We start from the raw sequence: 10484 nt of genomic DNA on the forward strand, positions 1-10484 counted from the left end.
GGAAAAAAAATATATAGGACCCTTATTTATGAACACTAATGGAAAAATTCCAACTAAATTATTTTGCATGAATGTCAAACGTATAAGTGAAACCATTATAGCCTAGTTGAATTTATTTCAAGAATGACAGTTCATTTCAAAATTTAAAAATCTTCTAATGTAATTTAACACATTTACAAATTAAAAGAGAAAAACATGGACACATTTCACAGAAATGGCAGCATGAGGTGAGCCTCTTGAAATCTCCCCTGGAATAAAACAAATTAAAGAACTATAATTTCACAAAAGACTCCCTGCACAGCAGACAGGCAAGGCAGAGATACAAAACTGAAGTCATCTAAAAGTGGGCAAATTGGGCGAGCAAAGGAGGAGGCAAGTGGGAAGTGAAGAGACGTGGACCATGCAGGGCCACAGGATGAGAGCAAACCGAGCTCAGAGCTCTGAGCTCCCTGTATTTTGGAGCTACAGCAGTCATGGTAGAGGGAAGAACTAGGACTGCTAGTGCTCCCCTTATGACCCACAGTCCTGCCTGAGTGATCAGCATAGAACACGGCTGAACCCTACTCTCACGGCAGAGACCTCAGAGTAAAGACTGAGGGAAGAAGAGTGCAAATGACAGTTTAAGCCTTCACTGCCAAGAAGAGGATGGAAAGCATAGGCACAAAACCTACCCAACCCCTCCCCATCCTCCCAAAACTTGCCCCACTCCCACATGCCCAGTACTAGAAGCAGAACAGTAGCAGTGTCAGACCAAAAGAACAGAATATTTGTATTTCTGAGAACTTTAGCCTGCAGCCATGGACTCCCAGCCCAACTAGTTCCTGCAAAGGAGAGACAGCCTTTGGTGCAGGATTGGTTGTGCTAGCTGTTGCTGCCATTGCTCAGAGACACCTCTCACAACCCACATCGGACCTGCCCCAAATTACCTGGGTGGACCACTGCAGGCGTAAACAGCCACTGAAACACATAGCTGCAGAAACTGGTGCAAAAAGAGCTTCAGAACTTCAGACGCTCTCCACATCCTCCTACAGAGGCAGTGCCCTGAGACCCAAGTGACCTGCTTACAGGGGAAAAACCCATCTTCCAGGGAATCACCACATTGTGTGAGAAGCTGAAACAGTGCAGAGAAAATATAACACTACAGCGTGAGAGAGAATAAAATGCTGCAGTGGGAGAGTACATAATACATTCACTAGAACATACTGGGAAGCCAAATAACCTCTTCCTATCAGCATGTTGCAGAACACACTCTTGTAAAAGCCCAGGAAGAAAAATAATAATTCATTAATTATCATGAATAACCAAGGTAAAAAGGCAGCTCAGAAAGAAAATGAAAAATCTCCAGAAAATGAACTTAAAGACATGGAAATATTAACTTAAATTTCAGATAATTCAAGGTTGCAGTTCTGAAAACACTCAATGAGATGCAAGAAAACACACACAGGCTATTTAAGGAACTCTGAAACACAATCAAAGACCAAAATGAACATTTTACCAAAGAGATGGAAATATTAAAAAAGAACAAAAAAGAAATTTTGCAGATTAAGAATTTGAGAAAAAAAAACTGAAGAATGAAATCGCCAGCTTAGGGAATAGAGCTGACCATATTTAGGAAAGAATCAGTGGCACTGAAGATAGAAATCTGGAAATGAAACAGATGGAAGAAGAGACAGGCTTGAGAGTTAAAAGAAATGAAACAAACGTACAAGAACTTTCTGATTCCATCAGAAAGAGTAGCCTAAAAATGATGGAACTATGAGAAGGTAATGAAAATGAGAAGGGAGCAGAGAGTATATAGACAGAAAAAGTCAATGAGAACTTTGCAAACCTGTGGAAAGAACGGGATCCTCAAATTCAAGAAGCTAATAGAACACCTAATTACCTCAATCCCCACAGACCTTCTTCAAGGCACATTGTATTGAAGCAGTCAGAAATTAACGACAAAGGAAGAATCCTCAAGACAGTCAGGGAAAAGAAGACTCTAATATACAAAAGAAAGCCCATTAGAGCATCGATAGATTTTTCAGCAGAAACTCTACAAGCCAGAATGGAGTGGAATCAAATATTCAAACTGTTGAAAGAGAAAAATTATGAGCCAAGAATAATGTTTCTCACAAAGATATCCTTTAGATATGAAAAAAGAAGAGAGACCTTTCCAGACATACAGAAACTGAGGGAATTTTCTAACATGAACTGCACTACAAGAAACACTGAAGGAAGATATTGGACCTGGAACAAAAAAGGAAAATAACATAAAACCATGAGTAGTATTACGAACACAGAGACAGAAGCAGAAAATGGCAACCCCTACAACAGATAAGACACTATACACTTAAACATAACATATAGGATAAAGAAGAAAAAAAAAACTTAAATAAAAGAGGAAAAAGACAGCTTGCTACTGCAGTGCAGAAATCAACACACAGCATAAATAGGGATAATTTGTGACAACAAAAACGTAAAAGGGGAGAGAGCAAAGTTCTGAACGGGCACAAGGGAATGGAGAAAGTAAGCATGCTAAAGAAAATGGAATACTCTAAATATGAAACTTTCTTTTACATAAACTTAATGGTAACCACTCAAAAAAAATCCAGGATTGAAAAAAAGAGGGAAAAATCATAAAATACCACCACAGTGAAATAACAGACAGCAACAAAAAGGCAAAAAAAACCCCAACAAAAACAATGGAGGGGCCAGCCGAGTGGCTCAGTTGGTTAAGAGCTCGCTCAAGAGTTTGAGCTCTGAGCAACAGTGGTTCGAATCCAGCCCAAGCTGAGCAGCTGATGAGCTGCCAACAGGTAGCAGGATGGCTCAGCTAAAACAAACAAACAAAACAAAACAAACAAACAAACAAAAACAAAACAATGGAGACACCATCCTAACAAAAAAACAAAGATAGAATGATAGGAAATCCTCATATATCAATAATCACCCTAAATATGAATAGACTGAACTCACCAATAAAAAGGCACAGAGTAGCAGACTGAATAAAAAACTAAACCCAACCATATGCTTTTTCCAAGAGACACATCTCAGCCTCAAGGACAAATATAGACTCAAGGTGAAAAGGTGGAAATTAACACTCCAACCAAATGGTATTCATATAAACGCAGGTGTAACTATACTGATATCAGGTGAAGCAACGTTCTGGAAAAAAACGGTAACAAGAGACAAAGATGGACATTTCATAATGATAAAGGGGACTACATAACAAGAAGACATAAGAGTCATCAATAATTATACCCATAGGGCCGGGCGAGTGGCATGATGGTTAAGAACTGGCTTGGGACACCAGAGGGCCCCGGTTCGGATCCCGCATATGAGGGCCAGTGACACTGCCCTCTACAGCTAAGATGCTGAACAACAGCTCAACCTGGAGTTGGGCTGCCGAGAGTTGCCAGCAACGGCGTAGGCTTTGCCATGGGCTACCGTATGTAGCCAGCAGCCAGCGTGAGCGGCCAGCAGCCGCAGTGAGCGGCCGTCCAGAAGCCTGCGACTGATGTGCCTCACCTGGGAAGAGCGCCATGATGGTGTCAGCTTGGGCCAGTGAAGCAACGTCCTCCACAAATAGACTGAAGAACAAAATGACAGCAACTTGTCTGTTCCCCTTCCCCCAATTCCCCAGCACTGTTCCCATCCCCCCAATTCCCCAATAAAAATCTTTAAAAATAATAATAATAATAATTATGCCCAAAATCAGGAAGCAACAAAATGTACAAAACAACTACTAACAGAACTAAAGGGAGGAATTGACCAAAACACAATTATACTAGAGGTTCTAAATACATTATTGACAGTGATGGATAGGTCATTCAAAATAAAATAAATAAAGACAAATCAGCCCTAAATGACACATTAGATGAAATGGACATAATTGACATTTATAGAGCACTTCATCCAAGAACACCAGAGTACACATTCTTTTCTAGTGTACATGGAACATTCTCAAGGATAGAGCAAATATTGGGACATAAAGCTAGCCTCTGCAAATTTAAGAAGATTCAAAGCATATCAAGCACATTCTCCGATCACAAGTCTTTGAAATTAGATATAAGCTGCAAAAAGAAATCAGAAAAAACCATCAATATGTAGAGATTAAACAATATATTTTTAAAGAACAACTGGGTCAAAGAAGAAAAAAGAGAAGACATCAAAAAATACATAGAAACAAATGAGAATGAAAATACATCCTACCAAAATTTTTGAGATACAGCAAAAGCAGTTTTAAGATGGAAATTTATATCATTACAGGCCTATCTCAAGAAAGAAGAAAAATTCCAGATTATGTTACACCTTAAGAAAAAAAAAGAACAAATGTAATATAAAGTCAGCAGAAGAATGGAAATAATAAAAATCACAGCAGAACTGGTTCATGGAAAATATTAATAATTTTGATAAACCATTGTTTAGACTCACTAAGATAAAAGAGTAAAGATACAAATAAACAAAATCAGAAATGAAAGAGGGTAGGTTACCACAGATGCCACAGAAATATAAAGGATTATCCAATAATACTATGAAGGGCTATATGCCACCAAATTAAATAACCTAGAAGAAATGGACAAGTTCTTAGAAACATATAGGCCTCCTAGACTATCACGAAGAATTAGAAAATCTAATTAGACTGATCAACATAAGCAAACTGAATCAGTTATCCGAAACCTTCCCAAAAGCAAAAGTCCAGAATCAGATGACTTCACTAGTGAATTCTAACAAACTTTCAAAGAGGATCTAACACCTGTCTTACTCAAACTATTCCGAAAAATTGAAGAAGAGACAATACTCCTTAACTCATTTTATGAGGTCAACATTACCCTGATACCAAAACCTGGTAAGGATAACACAAAATAAAAAAATTACGGCCCAATTTCTCTGGTGAATACAGATGCAAAAATCCTAAACAAAATTATACAAATCGAACGTAACAATGCATTAAAAATATTATTCATCACGACCAAGTGAGGTTCATCCCAGGGGCACAAAAATGGTTCAACATATGCAAATCAATCAATGTGATATACCATGTAAACACAATACAAAACAAAAATCACATGATTATATCAATAGATGCTGAAAAAACATTTGACAATATACAACATACATTTATGGTTAAAACACAAGAAAATGGGTATAGAAGGAAAATACTTTAACATAATAAAGGCCATAGATGACAAACCCTCAGCTAATATTATAATTAATGGTGAAAAACTGAAGCCCTTTGCTCTACATTCAGGAACACGACAAGGCTGTCCCCATCACCTCTGCTTTTGAAAATAGTATTCGAAGTCCTAACCAGATCAATCAGCCAAGAGAAAGGAATAAAAGACACCCAAATAGAAATGAAGAAGTTAAATTGTTACTTTCTGCAGATAACATGATGCTATATATAGAAACCACTGAAGACTCCACTGAAAAGCTATTAGAAACAATAAATGAATACAATAAAGTTGCTGGCTACAAAACAAATATACAAAAGTAAACTGCATTCCTATATATTAACAATGAAATTTCAGAAAAAGAAATTTAAAAAAACTTTTTTGCAGTTGCATTAAAAAAATACCTAGGAATAAATTTAACTGAGGATGTGAGAGACTTATGCACTGAAAACTATAACACATTTTTAAAAGAAATTGAAGAAGACTCAAAGAAATGGAAAGACATTCCATGTTCATGGATTGGAAGAATCAACAGTTAAAATGGCTATATTACTCAAAGGAATATACAGACAAAGCAATCCTCATCAAAATCCCAATGGCATTTTTTAAAGAAATAGATTTAAAAATCATCAGATTTATATGGAACCATGAAAGATCCCAAATAGCCAAAGCAATCCTAAGAAAAATGAATAATGGTAGCAGTATCAAACTTCCTGACTTCAGCTTGTACTACAGGGCAACAATAATCAGAACAGTATGATATTGGCAGAAAAAGAGTCCCACAGAACAATGGAATAGAATCAAGAACCTAGAAATAAACTCACATAAATATGGACATATAACTTTTGACAAAGAAGCCAACAACATACAATGGAGAAAAAACAGCCTCTTTAATAAATGGTGCTGGGAGAATTGGGAAGCCACGTGCAAAATAATGCAACTAGATTGCTATCTGTCACCATGTACCAAAATTAACTCAAAATAGATCAAAGACCTAAACATAAGACCTGAAAGAGTTAACTGCATAGAAGAAAACTTAGGTATTAAACTTATGTACCTTGGGTTTAAAGAGCATTTTATGAATTTGACCTCAAAGGCAAGGGAAGTAAAAGATAAATAAATGAATGGGACTATATAAAACTAAAAAGCTTCTGCACAGCAAAAGAAAACAGACAAAATATAGAGGCAATCAACCAAATGAGAGAAGATATTTGCCAACAAAGTCTCTGATAATGGGCTAATTTTCAAAATATATCAGGAACTCATAGAACTCAACAACAACAACAAAAAACAAACAATCCAATAAAAAAATGGTCAGAAGACCTAAATAGACATTTGTTTAAAGAAGACTTACAAATGGCCAATAGACTATGAAAAAACACTCAACATCATTATTGACTGGAGAAATGCAAATAAAAAACACAATGAGATATCACTTCATACCAGTTAAATTAGCTATCATCAAGACAAATAATAAGCGTTGGAGATGCTGTGGAGAAAAAGCAACCCTCATACACTGTTGATGGGAAAGCAAACTGGTGCAGCTGCTATTAAAGGCAGTGTGGAGATTCCTCAAAAAAATAAAAAATAGAATTACCATAAGACTCAGCAATCCCTCTCTTGGGTATCTACCCTGAAACTGAAAACATTTATCCATAAAGATATGTGTGCTCCGATGTTCACCCCAGCTGTATTTATGGTATTCAAGACATGGAAACAAAGTGTCCTTCGATAGATGATTGGATAAAGAATTTGTAGTATATGTACACAATGGAATACTATTCTGCTATTAGAAAAGATGAAATAGTGCCATTTGCAACAACATGAATGGATATTGAGATTATAATGCTAAGTGAAATAAGTGAGACAGAAAAATTAGAGAGCCTTGGTTTCACTGACATATGGTATATAAAACTGAAAACAACAAAAGAACAAGAAAAACAAATGTAGAAATAAAACTCATAAACACAGACAATAGTTTAATGGTTTCAAGAGGGTAAGGAGGGAGGGAAGTGGTAGATGAGTGTAAAGGGGATCAAATATATGATGATGGAAAGAGAACTGACTCTGGGTGGTGAACACACAATGTGATATATAGATGATGTATTACAGAATTATAGATCTGAAATGTACATAACTTTGCTAACAATTGTTACCCCAATAAGCTTTCATTGAAAAAAACATAAAATATAAAACAATAAATAAAATGAGGCAAAGACCTTAACAGACAACTCACCAAACAAGAAATACAAATAACAATTAAGTATATGGAAAAAAATACTCCATAGTGTATGTCATCAGGGGAATTCAAATTAAAATAGTGAGATACCATTACACATCTATTAAAAGTATTATAATCGAAAAATCTAAAAACATCAATTAGTGATAAAGATAAAGAGCAACAAGAACTCCGATTTATTGCTGGTGGGAAAGCAAAATGACACAGCCACTTTTAGAAGACAGTTTGGAAGTTTCTAACAAACCTAGACATACTCTTACCACAGGATGTAACAATCACACTTCATGGTATTATCCCAAATGAGTTGAAAACTTATGTCCATACAGAAAACCTGCACATGGATATTTATAGCAGCTTTATTTATACTTGCCAAAACTTAGATGCAACCAAGATGTCCTTCAGTAGGAGAATGAATAAATAGTCTGTGCTACATCCAGACAATGGAATACTATACAGCAATAATAAGAAATGAACTATCAAGCCACAAAAAGACATGAAGGAAACTTAAATGCATATTAATATGTGAAAGAAGCCGAACTGAAAAAGCAAAGCTATGTGTTATATAATTCCAACTATTATATTAATTTATGGAAAAGGAAAAACTGTGGAGACAGTAAAAAGATCAGTGGTTACCAGAACTTCAGAGGAATGGAAGGAGGGAAGAATTGGGGGAGTTCAGGAGATTTTCGGGCAGTGAAACTCTACAGGGAACTTGTCAAGTTTCTCTGAACATATGAGCTGTAATAAAAAAAATACAGTGAATGTTTAAATTAAAAAAATATTACAGTAAAAGACACATTGCTATTAATCCCCCTCAAAATACTCTCCTTCACTTCAAACACACTTATCCCATCGTTCCTGCCACTTTTTGAAGCAGTTCTGGAAGTCCTCTTTCATTGAATGTCTTTAGTTGTGCTGCCGTGGCTGCCTTGATGTCCTGAATAGATTCGAATTGCTTACCATTCATGGTCATTTTGAATTTGAGGAAGAGCTAGAAGTTACACAGTCCCAGATCTGGTGAATAAGGTGGATGAGGACACACCATAATGTTTTTATTTGACAGAAATTGGCATACCAGAAGTGATATGTGACATAGAGCCTTTCTGTTGTGATCAAGAAACTGTGATGAATGCTGCTGCGAAGAGCCATCCAACGGAAAGGCAGGGATCTTCAACATGGGAAGTGGTGCGTCGAACCTTAGTAACAGTGTGTGACAAGTTTCAGCTTCATCAGTGCAGTCAGCCTGGTGTGAGCTACAGTTGAGAGATGTGTTTTAAAGTGTGCCATAAATCATCCTCCAGCAATGACAATGCTCTGTGTCACATGTCACTTCTGGTATATGGCAATTTCTGTCAAATAAAAACGTTATGGGCTGACTGAGTGGTGCGTTGATTGGGAGCTGGCTTGGTGTGCCAGCTCTGAGTGGCCGGACCCTGGTTCGGATCCCACATGAAGACCAGTGATGCTGCCCTCTAGAGCTGAGACGGTGAACAGCAGATTGACCTGGAGCTGGGCTGCCATGGGTCGCCAGTGATGGCATAGGCTGCAGCCCCTGCTGCAGTGAGCTGCCATAAGCTACCATGTGTGGCCAGCAGCCAGCGTGAGCGGCCAGCAGCCAGTATGGGCTGCCGGGAGCTACTGAGAGTGGCCAGAGACCGATCTGCCTCGCCTGGGAAGAGTGCAATGATGGTGCCAACATGGGCCAATGGAGTGACGTCCTCCATGGCTAGACTGAAGAGCAGGGGGACAGCGGCTTGTCTGATCCCCTTCCCACAATTCACCGGCACTATTCCCCTCCCCCAATTCTCCAATAAAATCTTAAAAAGAAAACCATTATGGTGTATCCTCATACACCTATTCACCAGATCTGGCACTGTATGACTTCCGGCTCTTTCCCAAAGTCAAAATGACCATGAAAGGTATACATTTTACATTGATTCAGGACATCAAGGCAGCCATGGCAGTGCAATTAAAGACACTCACAAAAGAGGACTTCCAGAACTGCTTCAGAAAGTGGCAAGAATGATGGGATAAATGTGTTCAAAGCAAGGGGGAATATTTTTTTTTTTAGCTGAGCCATCCTGCTACCTATTGGCAGCTTAGCGGCTGCTCAGCTCGGGCTGGCCTCGAACCGCTGTTGCTCAGAGCTCAAACTCTTGAGCGAGCTCTTAACCAACTGAGCCACTCGGCCGGCCCAAGGGGGAATATTTTAAGGGGGCGAATGGCAAAGTGTCTTTTACTGTAATATTTTTTATTTAAACTTTCACTGCATTGTTTGATAACATCTTGCATATACTATGTTCTTTCAAGTGTCAACATCATTCCCTATACATAGAATGTCCACCTGCATATTCTCCATCTGGTGAAATCATTTTTTAATATGCTACTCAAACTCCATTCCTTTGAAAAATTTGCTTTAGTCTTCCAGGCAGAATTAGTTGTGCCCACTTGTAGACTTTCCTGGCACTAAAATAAAATTGTAATAAACCATGTTTTAGAAAGGCAACTGGGAAACATTTGTGCAAATAATCACATAGTCTATGATACAGCATTTCCACCCTTAGGAATGGACTGCACTCTTACAAACACAATGCTTTTTATTACACTGTTCTTTGTTGGTTTGTTTTGAAATAGCAACCACCTGAAAAAACAACAAAATGTGCATGGGAAGAGACTGGCTACATAAATGAAATACCAATTAGTTATTAAACAGAGTGAGGAGTGTGTGCTGATATGGAAAAAATCCCCCATATGTTCTATGCAAAAAAAGCAAAATGCAGATGAACGGACATAATGTGTGTGCATATGCATGTATGTAAAAATTGTGAAATCTATGGAAAGCAATACAGGAAACTGAATAGTTTTTGCCTTTGGGTAGGAGGACTTAATGTTTTGGGTGGTGGTTTCATATTTTATTCTATTTCTTTTTGTCCTGCCAGATTTATTTTATTGAATGAAGGTTTCTTTTTTCTTTTTTAATACAAAGATTTTTATTTTTAAATTAAATTTATTGGGGTTACAATGGTTACTAAATTTTAATAGGTTTCAAGTGTACATTTCTATAATACATCATTTATATATTGCATTGT

Source organism: Hipposideros armiger, unplaced genomic scaffold (genome assembly GCF_001890085.2).
Source record: "Hipposideros armiger isolate ML-2016 unplaced genomic scaffold, ASM189008v1 scaffold_153, whole genome shotgun sequence".
NCBI lineage: Eukaryota > Metazoa > Chordata > Mammalia > Chiroptera > Hipposideridae > Hipposideros > Hipposideros armiger.